This window comes from Oncorhynchus mykiss, chromosome 2 (assembly GCF_013265735.2).
Source record: "Oncorhynchus mykiss isolate Arlee chromosome 2, USDA_OmykA_1.1, whole genome shotgun sequence".
Classification (NCBI taxonomy): domain Eukaryota; kingdom Metazoa; phylum Chordata; class Actinopteri; order Salmoniformes; family Salmonidae; genus Oncorhynchus; species Oncorhynchus mykiss.
The window spans coordinates 30,897,288-30,913,884 of NC_048566.1; the positions used below are offsets into that span (position 1 = coordinate 30,897,288).

Consider the following 16,597-nt stretch of genomic DNA (forward strand, 5'->3'; position numbering starts at 1 on the left):
AAAACTGTTAGTACAGAAATATCTGTTCAGAGCAAAGAAAAAAAGTATGTTCCCTGACCGGGAATCGAACCCGGGCCGCGGCGGTGAGAGCGCCGAATCCTAACCACTAGACCACCAGGGACCAGTTGTATAGCTCATGTCGACGCTTGGAACTTAAAAGTAACAAAGCTTAGCAATGCTGCCACAAGCCCCACAATGGAAAGAACTAGGACTGCTTTCTGCTGCTTTCTGATTGGTCTGTGGACTTATTGTAAAGGCAACCTGCAAATGAAACAATAATACACAAATCCTTGAGCACCACTGGAAACTTTAAAAGAGTATATATCAGCACAGAGGAACTCTCTGGGGGTCCAATTTAAAACATCCACATGCAGTATACAGTTTGTTTACATACCAAAACAAGCACAGAATGAGAATAGAACACTGAGGTGAACCTGCCCCTCCTGGTTCTGCTCTCCTACAGGTGCTGCCAGGAGACACTTGTACCTCCCACTATCAACAGCTGTTACATTGAGCAGGAAGATATCAAAAGAATGATCAGCCAAAAGTTCCACTTTACGCTCCAGGCCTGCGTACCATTGCGTGGTGCTGTTAGGTGATAGCCTCTTCATCAATAGTCCGGACTCCTTATTAGAGGGCTCCTCAACCAGCTGCAAGAAGAGGGTGTGAGGTTACTTTATGCCCCTAACAGCTGGTCTGGAGCCAGTGCTGTTGTTTCAATAATGATGATTACAATGAGGACATCACAGATCGTAAATCACTAGAATGAGCCACTTATGTGTGAGCAGCCAAAGATCTCCAGAAAAACAGCAAAAGGCAGATAGTCTAGTAGTCAAATCAAATTCCATGGTTCAATTGCTAAAATTAACTCAGACAGCAGGAGAAAAACCTGAGGTTAAATTGTCTGGGATTCATAAAAGTTATGAGTTCTGCTATCTTTAGATGGAAGAAAGAGTGGATGAAGATTGATATGATTAAGTGGCTAGACAAAGGCAATCTACAATACTGGAAATGTACATTTCCTGAAGAAAATGTGGTGTGCTTGCTAACTTGTTTTAAACTATGGTTTTGAAATAAGTTAGTGTAGTGGTACTGACTGCAGTAGTAATGATAATGACTGGTTATAGTTGAAAAAGTAGGTAGCTGTAAAAATGTTTTGATTGGTTTGGTGTCTCTAGTTTGACTTTATGCTAATTTATATAGTTATAGTTGTTAACCACTTCTAATAATTTGAAGTCAGGATAGCCTAAACCTGTGAAAGTTGGTTTGGTGTATCTAGCATGAATGGTTCAAGAGTTACTGTCGGTGAGTGATTTAGTGCTAATTTATGCAAATGTCTATAGTTATAGTTGTTTAAAGTTTTCAAGAATTGGAAGTTAGGATAGCCTGAACATGTGAAAGATGGTTTGGTGTCTCTATTTTAATGTGGTGTCTCATAATTCTGTGAGGTTTTATGTGTTGTTGGAGGTGCGTCTTGGTCAGTTTAGCTCTGAAAATGTCGCCCTCATCAATCCGCCTAATCCTGCCTATAATGAGCGAACAAATGTTGTGCCGAAAATCTCTCCCCAGTCAGAATTCTCCCCCTTCTAATTTACTTAATTTTGTTACTAGAGTCAAATACTTTCTGTGGCACACATCAGAGTCAAATACTTTCTACAGAACAAACTTCACGCCAGGATAGGCAACCAAAATTAATAATTAATGTATATGCGTTATATTAAACATAGAAGGAGTAAAATGTTGGCAAGCAATAAACATTTCAGAACAACTATGGATGAATTATTATCCTTATCCTTACACTTTAAAAAGTACTAGTCGAATAAGACATGGGAGAGATGACGAATTTTGGCAAAGAGATTTATTAAAAGACCAATATAAACCAGTAGCGGATTTAGGTACGGGTGAAATGTAGGCTAAACTGACGGGGTGAAGAGCAGAAAAGCAAGCAAGTCGCAGCAATGAAGAACGCGAAGGTGGGGGGAGAATTCTGACGGGGAGATTTTCGGCACTATACCAGCCCTGAGGACTCTGATCCAGGGCTTTAGGCAGCGTTAGCAAGCCACACTACTGCCCTGGAAAAGAGCAACGCAAAGTAGTTTACCTTGTACCACCTCACTGACCGGTACTTGGCCCCAGGTAAAGAATTTTCTTTACATCTCAGAACCGAATCCTTGCCGCATATTGACCTTGTATTTTCAGCATCCTTCATAATCCTGCTGTGTACGCAAACTGGAAAAATGGAAGGCAAACGTCGAAACGCTACCTTGATGGGCAGCCCTTACGAAAAAAAGATGGCTGTCAGAGTGCAGTATAACTGCAGTATGCTGCAATACTGCATCCAAAATAACACTTTTTTTTACTGCAGTAAATTTGCAATGTAACTGCAGTTAGAGTGCAGTATAACTGCAATTTTGCAATTACTGCGTCCAAAATACCACAGTCGACTGAAGTTACTGCAGTTTCAAAACTGCAATCTTTTTTTGTAAGGGAGGACATAAAGCCTTGTTATCCCTAAAATGAAATTTGAACTCACCTAGTGCAAAGGCATGGAGAAAGACTAGGGTACGCATATTTTGGTCAGTACCAAAGCGTTTTCTATATTTTGTTGTCTAATTCAAGGCGTAGATATATCCTACTAGAATATAAAAGTAAAAGTAGCAGTCAAAGTGAAAGTATACTGGGCTATCTGTTGAGGAAGAGAAAGGGCCAAATCGGCGGGAAATGTGTTTCCCTCCAGCAGGTGGAATTTTTTCGTTGTTTTGCCCACCAAGCAAAGAGTGTTGGTATAGAGGTCAATGAGAGTGTCGAATTTGGTCAACAAATCAAATCAAATTTTATTTGTCACATACACATGGTTAGCAATGTTAATGAACAGGGAGTACAGGAGAGGGCAGAGAACGCACCTTTGTGGGGTCCCAGTGTTGAGGATCAGCGGGGTGGAGATGTTGTTTCCTACCCTCACCACCTGGGGGCGGCCCGTCAGGAAGTACAGGACCCAGTTGCAGAAAGACAGATTTTCACCTTGTCAGCTCGGGGATCCAATCTTGCAACCTTACAGTTAACTAGTCCAACGCAATAATGACCTGCCTCTTGTTGCACTCCACAAGGAGACTGCCTGTTACACGAATGCAGTAAGCCAAGGTAAGTTGCTAGCCAGCATTAAACTTATCTTATAAAAAAACAATCAATCAATCATAATCACTAGTTAACTACACATGGTTGATGATATTACTAGATATTATCTAGCGTGTCATGCGTTGCGTATAATCTGACTGAGCATACAAGTATCTGACTGAGCGGTGGTAGGCAGAAGCAGGCGCGTAAACATTCATTCAAACAGCACTTTCGCGCGTTTTGACAGCAGCCCTTCCTTGTGCATCAAGCATTGCCTGTTTATGACTTCAAGCCTATCAACTCCCGAGATGAGGCTTGTGTAACTGAAGTGAAATGGCTAGCTAGTTAGCGCGCGCTAATAGCGTTTCAAATGTCACCAGCTCGCTCTGAGCCTTGGAGTGGTTGTTTCCCTTGCTCTGCATGGGTAACGCTGCTTCGAGGGTGGCTGTTGTCGTTGTGTTCCTGGTTCGAGCCCAGCGAGGAGATGGACGAAAGCTATACTGTCACACTGGCTATACTAAAGTGCCTATAAGAACATCCAATAGTCAAAGGTTAATGAAATACAAATGGTATAGAGAGAAATAGTCCTATAATTCCTATAATAACTACAACCTAAAACTTCTTACCTGGGAATATTGAAGACTCATGTTAAAAGGAACCACCAGCTTTCATATGTTCTCATGTTCTGAGCAAGGAACTGAAACGTTAGCTTTCTTACATGGCAAATATTGCACTTTTACTTTCTTCTCCAACACTTTGTTTTTGCATTATTTAAACCAAATTGAACATGTTTCATTATTTATTTGAGGCTACATTGATTTTATTGATGTATTATATTAAGTTAAAATATGTGTTCATTCAATATTCTTGTAATTGTCATTATTACAAATAAATTGTACAAAATTGGCCGATTAATAGGTATCAGCTTTTTTGGTCCTCCAATAATCGGTATCGGTATTGGCGTTGAAAAATCATAATCGGTCGACCTCTAGTTTAAACAGAAAACACAGGAGGTTGGTGGCACCTTCATTTGGGAGGATGAGCTCGTGGTAATGGCTGGAAGCAGAATCAGTGGAATGGTATCAAATGCATCAAACACATAGTTTGATGCCATTCCAGACATTATTATGAGCCGTCCTCCCCTCAGCAGTCTACAGTGATATAAAATTATCATAGCATTATAAAGAGAACATTGGTGCAAACTGTTAAAGTACAGAAATATCTGTTCAGAGCAAAGGAAAACAGTATGTTTTCGAACCCGGGCCGCGGCGGTGAGAGCGCCGAATCCTAACCACTAGACCACCAGGGACCAGTTATACAGCTCATGTCGACACTTCGAACTTAACAGAAAGTAACATGGCTCATGAAACAACAATAGTTATTTAACCAGAATAGTGATAAATGGCAACAGCTTCACTGTCAGGCAATCTGGTTTATTATTTGCATATCTAAAATTCATGATTGTAAATTAACCTGGACAAGTGAGAAGTTGAATTTATCCAAATGTATTGAGTATCAAGCAGTGCTTAACTTGGGCAGGAGCTCACCAGAACTGAGTATCAGCACCTCAGATTTTCTACTGCATTTTCTACTGCATCTCATAAAATATTAGCTCAAAGGTATTGTACACGAGATCCTGAGACCCATCGTCGAGCCATTCATCCTGCGCAATCACCCCATGATTCAGCATTATAATGCACAGTCCCATGTCTCAAGGAGCTGTACACAATTCCTGGAAGCTGAAAACGTCCCATTTCTTTCTTGGCCTGCATACTCACAGACATGTCACCCATTGAGCATGTTTGGGGTGCTCTGGAACAACGTTTACAACAGAGTGTTCCAGTTCCCAACACTATCCAGCAACTTCACACAGCCATTGAAGAGGAGCGGTACATTCCACAGGCCACAATCAACAGTCTGATCAACTCTATGCAAAGGAGATGTGTCATGCTGCATGAGGAAAATGGTGGTCACACCAGACACTGACTGGTTTTCTGATCCACGCCCCTACCTTTTTTAAAGGTATCTGTGACCAACAAATGCGTGACTGTATTCCCAGTCATGTGAAATCCATAGATTAGGGCCTAATGAATTTATCTCAATTGACTGATTTCCTAGGGTACGCAATTTTTGTTCAGCGTTTTCTATATTTCGTTGTCTAATTCAAGGCGTGGATATATCCTACTAGAATATAAAAGTCAAAGTAGCCGTCAAAGTGAAAGTATACTGGGCTATCTGTTGAGGAAGAGAAAGGGCCAAATCGGCGGGAAATGTGTTTCCCTCCAGCAGGTGGCGGTTTTTCGTTGTCTTGCCCACCAAGCAAAGAGTGTTGGTATAGAGGTCAATGAGAGTGTCGAATTTGGTCAACAAATCAACTCAAATTTTATTTGTCACATACACATGGTTAGCAGATGTTAATGCGAGTGTAGCGAAATGCTTGTGCTTCTAGTTTCCCGACCATGCAGTAATATCTAACAAGTAATCTTACAATTTCACAACAACAACCTTATACATACGGCCGAACAGCATAGGCAAGATGCAGTAGATGGTATAGAGTACAGCATATACATATGAGATGAGTAATGTAGGGTATATAAACATTATATAAAGTGGCATTCTTTAAAGTGGCTAGAGATGAGTCATTATGTTGGCAGCAGCCATTCAATGTTAGTGATGGCTGTTTAACAGTCTGTTGGCCTTGAGATAGAAGCAGTTTTTGAGTCTCTCTTTGATTTACCTGTACTGACCTCGCCTTCTGGATGATAGCGGGATGAACAGACAATGGCTCGGGTGGTTGTTGTCCTTGATGATCTTTTTGGCCTTCCTGTGACATCGGGTGGTGTAGGTGTCCTGGTGGGCAGGTAGTTTGCCCCCGGTGATGCGTTGTGCAGACCTCACTACCCTCTGGAGAGCCTTACGGTTGTGGGCGGAGCTGTTGCCGTACCAGGCGGTGATACAGCCCGACAGGATGCTCTCGATTGTGCAGCTGTAAACGTTTGTGAGTGTTTTTGGTGACAAGCCAAATTTCTTCAGCCTCCTGAGGTTGAAAAGGCGCTGCTGCGCCTTCTTCGCCACGCTGTCTGTGTGGGTGGACCATTTCAGTTTGTCCGTGATGTGTACGCCGAGGAACTTTCCACCTTCTCCACTACTGTCCCGTCGATGTGGATAGGGGGCTTCTCCCTCTTCTGTTTCCTGAAGTCCACGATCATCTCCTTTGTTTTGTTGACATTGAGTGTGAGGTTATTTTCCTGACACCACACTCCGAGGGCCCTCACCTCCTCCCTCCCTGTAGGCCGTCTCGTCGTTGCTGGTAATCAAGCCTACCACTGTAGTGTCGTCTGCAAACTTGATGATTGAGTTGGAGGCGTGCATGGCCACGCAGTCATGGGTGAACAGGGAGTACAGGAGAGGGCTGAGAACGCACCCTTGTGGGGCCCCAGTGTTGAGGATCAGCGGGGTGGAGATGTTGTTTCCTACCCTCACCACCTACGGGCCAGCCCTTTTGCAATGTAACGTTAGCTAATGCATTGGAGTCAGAAGGACAAAGATGATAGCAACCTTTCCATTGGAAACAGGCTAAACACAATCAAACATAGCAACCTGCAAATGAAAAAATAATACACAAATCCTTGAGCACCACTGGAAACTTTAAAATAGTATATATCAGCACAGAGGAACTCTCTGGGGGTCCAATTTAAAACATCCACATGCAGTATACAGTTTGTTTACATACCAAAACAAGCACACAATGAGAATATAACACACTCACCTGTCACTCTGAGGTGAACCTGCCCCTCCTGGTTCTGCTTTCCTACAGGTGCTGCCAGGAGACACTTGTACCTCCTGCTATCAACAGCCGTTACATTATAGCTAGCTAATACATCTGTGTGATATCCAGACAGCTAACTTTAGCTAGCTACTACTACTGGACAGTAGATGCTGTTAGCAACAACAACAAAAAACTGCATTCAACATTGCAAGGCGATGTAGCTAAGGTTATTTACTCACGTTTAGCGCAACTAAGCGTTTGCAACTAATTAGCTAACGTTACATAGCTATCGTTGTTAGTTACATTGCATAAGCTTCCACTGTGTCAGTCATGGTCAACAACTTGGTTTGCTAACCTTGCTTGTGTTAGTGTTTAAATACTGGAGAGTTGAGACCAAATCACGGACGCTGGACAGAGTGGATTTCAGTTGTAACAAAAGACAGTTTTAATGAGTCAAAGATATCTTGTCCCGCAGTTTTACGTGCACGGATCTAGTTCATATAACTCGGCAAGGAGTCAGGTGAAAAAGAGGCCTTATACAACGGTTACATTCATTTTTATACATAGAATAAAGTAGGTGGAGTCTTGTCGTTTTGGTCTTCTGACTGGTCACAAAGGGTTGGAGGCGGGCCTTGCTCTAGCCAGAGCGGGCCCCATTGGTGCACAGCAAAAGTCCCGACCAGTAGAGGGGGATGAGATGTGTGTTTATACAAGGAGATATTTGTGTGTCTGGAAATCTGATACAGGAGAGCAGAGGGGGGCAGTCTTATGGCTGGGTGTATGTGTTCTTGCGATGGAATGTCTTTGTTTCCTGGGGTCGGGAGACAACCAAGCTGAGGGGATAGTGTTAGGGGGTAGTTTTATTGCTGGCTGTGTGAGCTAGTTCCTGTTTTATCAAGGGTACGTACGATGACTTGAGTCAGGCGGTTTGGCTTGGCGCTGTATAATATATGAGCTATGTGTATGAATATTTATATAACACTTGCTAACGTTAGTCCATTCCCCCGTACTAACGTTAGCTATCGTTAACGTTAGCCGGTTGACACTTGCATTTTACTACGCACCAGTGTTTTCTTTCTTTCCCAGTTTGCGTTAAACATTTCCCAGCCGTCGATAAATCTGAGGGAGCTTGAAGTTGTGGCGTCAAATATACATTGCGACAGAACTTTGTTTCAACCTCATCTAGCAATTCGTCCAAATCGTCCGCCATAGCTTCAGGGTACTGCTGCTTATTGACTGTTGTCATGAACAGGAGTGCTTGATTGACAGGCATAACCTAATTTCAAGTAGGTAAAGATTGATACCGTGTAGCTAGCGATTTATGTGTAGTGATACAGATACTGGCTATCTATGATACAATGTAAACGCCTGGGCATTACCAATCACAGGAGAAAAATATCACGTTGTCGGCAGGATTCGAACCTGCGCGGGAAGATCTGTTGATGATTGAATTACAGGAGAGTGAGACCAAATCATGGACGCTGGACAGAGTGGATTTCAGTTGTAACAAAAAGGCAGTTTATTGAGTCAAAAGATATCTTGTCCTGCAGTTTAACGTGCACGGAACCATTCCATTGTAGATTTTGCTTTATGTTTTGGATCATTGTCTTGTTGGAAGACAAATCTCCATCCCAGTCTCAGGTCTTTTGCAGACTCCATCAGGTTTTCTTCCAGAATGGTCCTGTATTTGGCTCCATCCATCTTCCCATCAATTTTAACCATCTTCCCTGTCCCTGCTGAAGAAAAGCAGGCCCAAACCATGATGCTGCCACCACCATGTTTGACAGTGGGGATGATGTGGTCAGGGTGATGAGCTGTGTTGCTTTTAAGCCAAACATAATAATGTTTTGCATTGTTGCCAAAAAGTTCAATTTTGGTTTCATCTGACCAGAGCACCTTCTTCCACATGTTTGGTGTGTCTCCCAGGTAGCTTGTGGCAAACTTTAAACGACACTTTTTATGGATATCTTTAAGAAATGGCTTTCTTCTTGCCACTCTTCCAAAAAGGCCAGATTTGTGCAATATACGACTGATTGTTGTCCTATGGACAGAGTCTCCCACCTCAGCTGTAGATCTCTGCAGTTCATCCAGAGTGATCATGGGCCTCTTGGCTGCATCTCTGATCAGTCTTCTCCTTGTATGAGCTGAAAGTTTAGAGGGACGGCCAGGTCTTGGTAGATTTGCAGTGGTCTGATACTCCTTCCATTTCAATATTATCGCTTGCACAGTGCTCCTTGGGATGTTTAAAGCTTGGGAAATCTTTTTGTATCCAAATCCGGCTTTAAACTTCTTCACAACAGTATCTCGGACCTGCCTGGTGTGTTCCTTGTTCTTCATGATGCTCTCTGCGCTTTTAACGGACCTCTGAGACTATCACAGTGCAGGTGCATTTATACGGAGACTTGATTACACACAGGTGGATTGTATTTATCATCATTAGTCATTTAGGTCAACATTGGATCATTCAGAGATCCTCACTGAACTTCTGGAGAGAGTTTGCTGCACTGAAAGTAAAGGGGCTGAATAATTTTGCACGCCCAATTTTTCAGTTTTTGATTTGTTAAAAAAGTTTGAAATATCCAATAAATGTCGTTCCACTTCATGATTGTGTCCTACTTGTTGATTCTTCACAAAAAAATACAGTTTTATATCTTTATGTTTGAAGCCTGAAATGTGGCAAAAGGTCGCAAAGTTCAAGGGGGCCGAATACTTTCGCAAGGCACTGTATGTATATATGACAGATCCCAATGGATTTCTAGTCCATCGCCTTAACCACTCGGCCACGACAACTGCTGATACTATTGAAGACAGAAACCGGTAATAGCCAACATAAAATTACAAATATATCAGACACTGACTGATATTATGTTTTAGCAAAACTCAAATTACGTTGGTAACCATTTTTTCCAGGCTGTATCACAACCGGCAGTGATTGATAGGCCCAGAGGGCAGCGCACAATTGGCCCTGCGTCATCCGTGTTTGGCAGGTGTAGGCCTTCATTGAAAATACGAATTTGTTCTTAACTGATTTGCCTAGTTAAATAATAAATTAATAAAAATAGCAATAAGGCACCTCGGGGGATTGTGGTATATCGCCAAAGGGGGAGATCAAGCTGATCCTAACTGTTATAGGCCTATTTCTATTTTTCCCCGTTTATCAAAAGTGTTGGAAAACTTGTCAATAATCAATTGACTGGCTTTCTTGATGTCTATAGTATTCTCTCTGGTATGCAATCTGTTTTGTTTTGTCTCAGCCACTGCCTGTCACCAAGGGAGTACCCCAAGGCTCAATCCTTACTTATTGTTTAAACAGAAAACACAGGAGATTGGTTGCACCTCCTAGTGGTTAAAGCGTTGGACTAGTAACCGGAAGGTTGCAAGTTCAAATCCCCGAGCTGACAAGGTACAAATCTGTCATTCTGCCCCTGAACTGACAGTTAACCCACTGTTCCTAGGCCGTCACTGAAAATAAGAATTTGTTCTTAACTGACTTGCGTAGTTAAATAAAGGTAAAATACATTTGGGAGGAGGAGCTCGTGGTAATGGCTGGAAGCGGAATCAGTGGAATGGTATCAAATGCATCAAACACATAGTTTGATTCCATTCCAGACATTATTATGAGCCGTCCTCCCCTCAGCAGCCTCCACTGATATAACATTATCATAGTATTATAAAGAGAACATTGGTGAAAACTGTTAGTACAGAAATATCTGTACTATCCGACAGGATGCTCTTGATTGTGCAGTTGTAAAAGTTTGTGAGTGTTTTTGGTGACAAGCCAAATTTCTTCAGCCTCCTGAGGTTGAAAAGGCGCTGCTGCGCCTTCTTCACCACGCTGTGTGTCTGTGTGGGTGGACCATTTCAGTTTGTCCGTGATGTGTACGCTGAGGAACTTTCCACCTTCTCCACTACTGTCCCGTCAATATGGATCGGGGGCTTCTCCCTCTGCTGTTTCCTGAAGTCCACGATCATCTCCTTTGTTTTGTTGACATTGAGTGTGAGGTTATTTTCCTGACACCACACTTCCTGACACCACACTCCGAGGGCCCTCACCTCCTCCCTGTAGGCCATCTCGTCGCTGTTGGTAATCAAGCCTACCACTGTAGTGTCGTCTGCAAACTTGATGATTGAGTTGGAGGCGTGCATGGCCACGCAGTCATGGGTGAACAGGGAGTACATGAGAGGGCTGAGAACGCACCCTTGTGGGGCCCCAGTGTTGAGGATCAGCGGGGTGGAGATGTTGTTTCCTACATTCACCACCTACGGGCCGGCCCTTTTGCAATGTAACGTTAGCTAATGCATTGGAGTCAGAAGGACAAAAATGAAAGCAACCTTTCCATTGGAAACAGGCTAAAAACAATCAAACATAGCCTCATATTTATCTCATTATAGCTAGCTAATACATCCGTGTGATATCCAAACAGCTAACTTTAGCTAGCTACTACTACTGGACAGTAGATGCTGTTAGCAACAACAACAAAAAACTGCATTCAACATTGCAAGGCGATGTAGCTAAGGTTATTTACTCACGTTTAGCGCAAGGGAATCGAAATCATCGTCAAGTATGTCCTCAAGAAGGGCATCTATATCTTCGCTGTCCGTTTTTCTGGGTATATCGTCAGTGGTGCTGACGGTGTGAAGCGAGGAACAGTTTTAGCAAGCTAACGTTACATAGCTAACTACGTGATTTAGCTAACATGCTTGATGAAATAACAATGCATTTTAGGAAGGCTGGCGTTTGCAACTAATTAGCTAACGTTACATAGCTATCGTCGTTAGTTACATTGCATAAGCTTCCACTGTGTCAGTCATGGTCAACAACTTGGTTTGCTAACCTTGCTTGCTAACGTTAGTCCATTCCCCCGTACTAACGTTAGCTATCGTTAACGTTAGCCGGTTGACACTTGCATTTTACTACGCACCAGTGTTTTCTTACTTTCCCAGTTTGCGTTAAACATTTCCCAGCCGTCGATAAATCTGAGGGAGCTTGAAGTTGTGGCGTCAAATATACGTTGCGACAGAACTTTGTTTCAACCTCATCTAGCAATTCGTCCAAATCGTCCGCCATAGCTTCAGGGTACTGCTGCTTATTGACTGTTGTCATGAACAGGAGTGCTTGATTGACAGGCGTAAACTAATTTCAAGTAGGTAAAGATTGATACCGTGTAGCTAGCGATTTATGTGTAGTGATACAGATACTGGCTATCTATGATACAATGCCTGGGCATTACCAATCACAGGAGAAAAATATCACGTTGTCGGCAGGATTCGAACCTGCGCGGGAAGATCCCAATGGATTTCTAGTCCATCGCCTTAACCAATCGGCCACGACAACTGCTGATGCTATTGAAGACAGAAACCGGTAATAGCCAACATAAAATTACAAATATATCAGACACTGACTGATATTATGTTTTAGCAAAACTCAAATTACGTTGGTAACCATTTTTTCCAGGCTGTATCATCACAACCGGCAGTGATTGATAGGCCCAGAGGGCAGCGCACAATTGGCCCTGCGTCATCCGTGTTTGGCAGGTGTAGGCCTTCATTGAAAATACGAATTTGTTCTTAACTGATTTGCCTAGTTAAATAATAAATACATAAAAATAGCAATAAGGCACCTCGGGGGATTGTGGTATATCGCCAAAGGGGGAGATCAAGCTGATCCTAACTGTTATAGGCCTATTTCTATTTTTCCCCGTTTATCAAAAGTGTTGGAAAACTTGTCAATAATCAATTGACTGGCTTTCTTGATGTCTATAGTATTCTCTCTGGTATGCAATCTGTTTTTTTTGTCTCAGCCACTGCCTGTCAACAAGGGAGTACCCCAAGGCTCAATCCTTACTTATTGTTTAAACAGAAAACACAGGAGATTGGTGGCACCTCCTAGTGGTTAAAGCGTTGGACTAGTAACCGGAAGGTTGCAAGTTCAAATCCCCGAGCTGACAAGGTACAAATCTGTTGTTCTGCCCCTGAACTGACAGTTAACCCACTGTTCCTAGGCCGTCACTGAAAATAAGAATTTGTTCTTAACTGACTTGCGTAGTTAAATAAAGGTAAAATACATTTGGGAGGAGGAGCTCGTGGTAATGGCTGGAAGCGGAATCAGTGGAATGGTATCAAACACATAGTTTGATTCCATTCCAGACATTATTATGAGCCGTCCTCCCCTCAGCAGCCTCCACTGATATAACATTATCATAGTATTATAAAGAGAACATTGGTGAAAACTGTTAGTACAGAATGATCTGTACTATCCGACAGGATGCTCTCGATTGTGCAGTTGTAAAAGTTTGTGAGTGTTTTTGGTGACAAGCCAAATTTCTTCAGCCTCCTGAGGTTGAAAAGGCGCTGCTGCGCCTTCTTCACCACGCTGTGTGTCTGTGTGGGTGGACCATTTCAGTTTATCCGTGATGTGTACGCCGAGGAACTTTCCACCTTCTCCACTACTGTCCCGTCGATATGGATAGGGGGCTTCTCCCTCTGCTGTTTCCTGAAGTCCACGATCATCTCCTTTGTTTTGTTGACATTGAGTGTGAGGTTATTTTCCTGACACCACACTCCGAGGGCCCTCACCTCCTCCCTGTAGGCCGTCTCGTCGCTGTTGGTAATCAAGCCTACCACTGTAGTGTCGTCTGCAAACTTGATGATTTGAGTTGGAGGCGTGCATGGCCACGCAGTCATGGGTGAACAGGGAGTACAGGAGAGGGCTGAGAACGCACCCTTGTGGGGCCCCAGTGTTGAGGATCAGCGGGGTGGAGATGTTGTTTCCTACATTCACCACCTACGGGCCGGCCCTTTTGCAATGTAACGTTAGCTAATGCATTGGAGTCAGAAGGACAAAAATGAAAGCAACCTTTCCATTGGAAACAGGCTAAAAACAATCAAACATAGCCTCATATTTATCTCATTATAGCTAGCTAATACATCCGTGTGATATCCAAACAGCTAACTTTAGCTAGCTACTACTACTGGACAGTAGATGCTGTTAGCAACAACAACAAAAAACTGCATTCAACATTGCAAGGCGATGTAGCTAAGGTTATTTACTCACGTTTAGCGCAAGGGAATCGAAATCATCGTCAAGTATGTCCTCAAGAAGGGCATCTATATCTTCGCTGTCCGTTTTTCTGGGTATATTGTCAGTGGTGCTGACGGTGTGAAGCGAGGAACAGTTTTAGCAAGCTAACGTTACATAGCTAACTACGTGATTTAGCTAACATGCTTAATGAAATAACAATGCATTTTAGGAAGGCCGATACAATGTAAACGCCTGGGCATTACCAATCACAGGAGAAAAATATCACGTTGTCGGCAGGATTCGAACCTGCGCGGGAAGATCCCAATGGATTTCTAGTCCATCGCCTTCACCACTCGGCCACGACAACTGCTGATGCTATTGAAGACAGAAACCGGTAATAGCCAACATAAAATTACAAATATATCAGACACTGACTGATATTATGTTTTAGCAAAACTCAAATTACGTTGGTAACCATTTTTTCCAGGCTGTATCATCACAACCGGCAGTGATTGATAGGCCCAGAGGGCAGCGCACAATTGGCCCTGCGTCATCCGTGTTTGGCAGGTGTAGGCCTTCATTGAAAATATGAATTTGTTCTTAACTGATTTGCCTAGTTAAATAATAAATAAATAAAAATAGCAATAAGGCACCTCGGGGGATTGTGATATATCGCCAAAGGGGGAGATCAAGCTGATCCTAACTGTTATAGGCCTATTTCTATTTTTCCCCGTTTATCAAAAGTGTTGGAAAACTTGTCAATAATCAATTGACTGGCTTTCTTGATGTCTATAGTATTCTCTCTGGTATGCAATCTGTTTTTTTTTGTCTCAGCCACTGCCTGTCAACAAGGGAGTACCCCAAGGCTCAATCCTTACTTATTGTTTAAACAGAAAACACAGGAGATTGGTGGCACCTCCTAGTGGTTAAAGCGTTGGACTAGTAACCGGAAGGTTGCAAGTTCAAATCCCCGAGCTGACAAGGTACAAATCTGTTGTTCTGCCCCTGAACTGACAGTTAACCCACTGTTCCTAGGCTGTCACTGAAAATAAGAATTTGTTCTTAACTGACTTGTGTAGTTAAATAAAGGTAAAATACATTTGGGAGGAGGAGCTCGTGGTAATGGCTGGAAGCGGAATCAGTGGAATGGTATCAAACACATAGTTTGATTCCATTCCAGACATTATTATGAGCCGTCCTCCCCTCAGCAGCCTCCACTGATATAACATTATCATAGTATTATAAAGAGAACATTGGTGAAAACTGTTAGTACAGAATGATCTGTACTATCCGACAGGATGCTCTCGATTGTGCAGTTGTAAAAGTTTGTGAGTGTTTTTGGTGACAAGCCAAATTTCTTCAGCCTCCTGAGGTTGAAAAGGCGCTCCTGCGCCTTCTTCACCACGCTGTGTGTCTGTGTGGGTGGACCATTTCAGTTTGTCCGTGATGTGTACGCCGAGGAACTTTCCACCTTCTCCACTACTGTCCCGTCGATATGGATAGGGGGCTTCTCCCTCTGCTGTTTCCTGAAGTCCACGATCATCTCCTTTGTTTTGTTGACATTGAGTGTGAGGTTATTTTCCTGACACCACACTCCGAGGGCCCTCACCTCCTCCCTGTAGGCCGTGTCGTCGCTGTTGGTAATCAAGCCTACCACTGTAGTGTCGTCTGCAAACTTGATGATTTGAGTTGGAGGCGTGCATGGCCACGCAGTCATGGGTGAACAGGGAGTACAGGAGAGGGCTGAGAACGCACCCTTGTGGGGCCCCAGTGTTGAGGATCAGCGGGGTGGAGATGTTGTTTCCTACATTCACCACCTACGGGCCGGCCCTTTTGCAATGTAACGTTAGCTAATGCATTGGAGTCAGAAGGACAAAAATGAAAGCAACCTTTCCATTGGAAACAGGCTAAAAACAATCAAACATAGCCTCATATTTATCTCATTATAGCTAGCTAATACATCCGTGTGATATCCAAACAGCTAACTTTAGCTAGCTACTACTACTGGACAGTAGATGCTGTTAGCAACAACAACAAAAAACTGCATTCAACATTGCAAGGCGATGTAGCTAAGGTTATTTACTCACGTTTAGCGCAAGGGAATCGAAATCATCGTCAAGTATGTCCTCAAGAAGGGCATCTATATCTTCGCTGTCCGTTTTTCTGGGTATATTGTCAGTGGTGCTGACGGTGTGAAGCGAGGAACAGTTTTAGCAAGCTAACGTTACATAGCTAACTACGTGATTTAGCTAACATGCTTGATGAAATAACAATGCATTTTTAGGAAGGCCGATACAATGTAAACGCCTGGGCATTACCAATCACAGGAGAAAAATATCACGTTGTCGGCAGGATTCGAACCTGCGCGGGAAGATCCCAATGGATTTCTAGTCCATCGCCTTCACCACTCGGCCACGACAACTGCTGATGCTATTGAAGACAGAAACCGGTAATAGCCAACATAAAATTACAAATATATCAGACACTGACTGATATTATGTTTTAGCAAAACTCAAATTACGTTGGTAACCATTTTTTCCAGGCTGTATCATCACAACCGGCAGTGATTGATAGGCCCAGAGGGCAGCGCACAATTGGCCCTGCGTCATCCGTGTTTGGCAGGTGTAGGCCTTCATTGAAAATACGAATTTGTTCTTAACTGATTTGCCTAGTTAAATAATAAATAAATAAAA

At 43.0% G+C, this 16,597-nt stretch overlaps 3 non-coding genes across 3 annotated transcripts; all 3 read right to left on the bottom strand.

The window, feature by feature from the left end:
* Window positions 1-49: 49 nt before the first annotated feature.
* Window positions 50-121, bottom strand: trnae-cuc. Its single transcript has one exon. It is a non-coding gene; the product is annotated as a tRNA-Glu (tRNA).
* Window positions 122-14,189: 14,068 nt separating this feature from the next.
* Window positions 14,190-14,271, bottom strand: trnas-aga. Its single transcript has one exon. It is a non-coding gene; the product is annotated as a tRNA-Ser (tRNA).
* A 1,973-nt stretch (window positions 14,272-16,244) lies between these two features.
* Window positions 16,245-16,326, bottom strand: trnas-aga. The gene has a single exon. It is a non-coding gene; the product is annotated as a tRNA-Ser (tRNA).
* Between the last annotated feature and the right edge of the window lie 271 nt (window positions 16,327-16,597).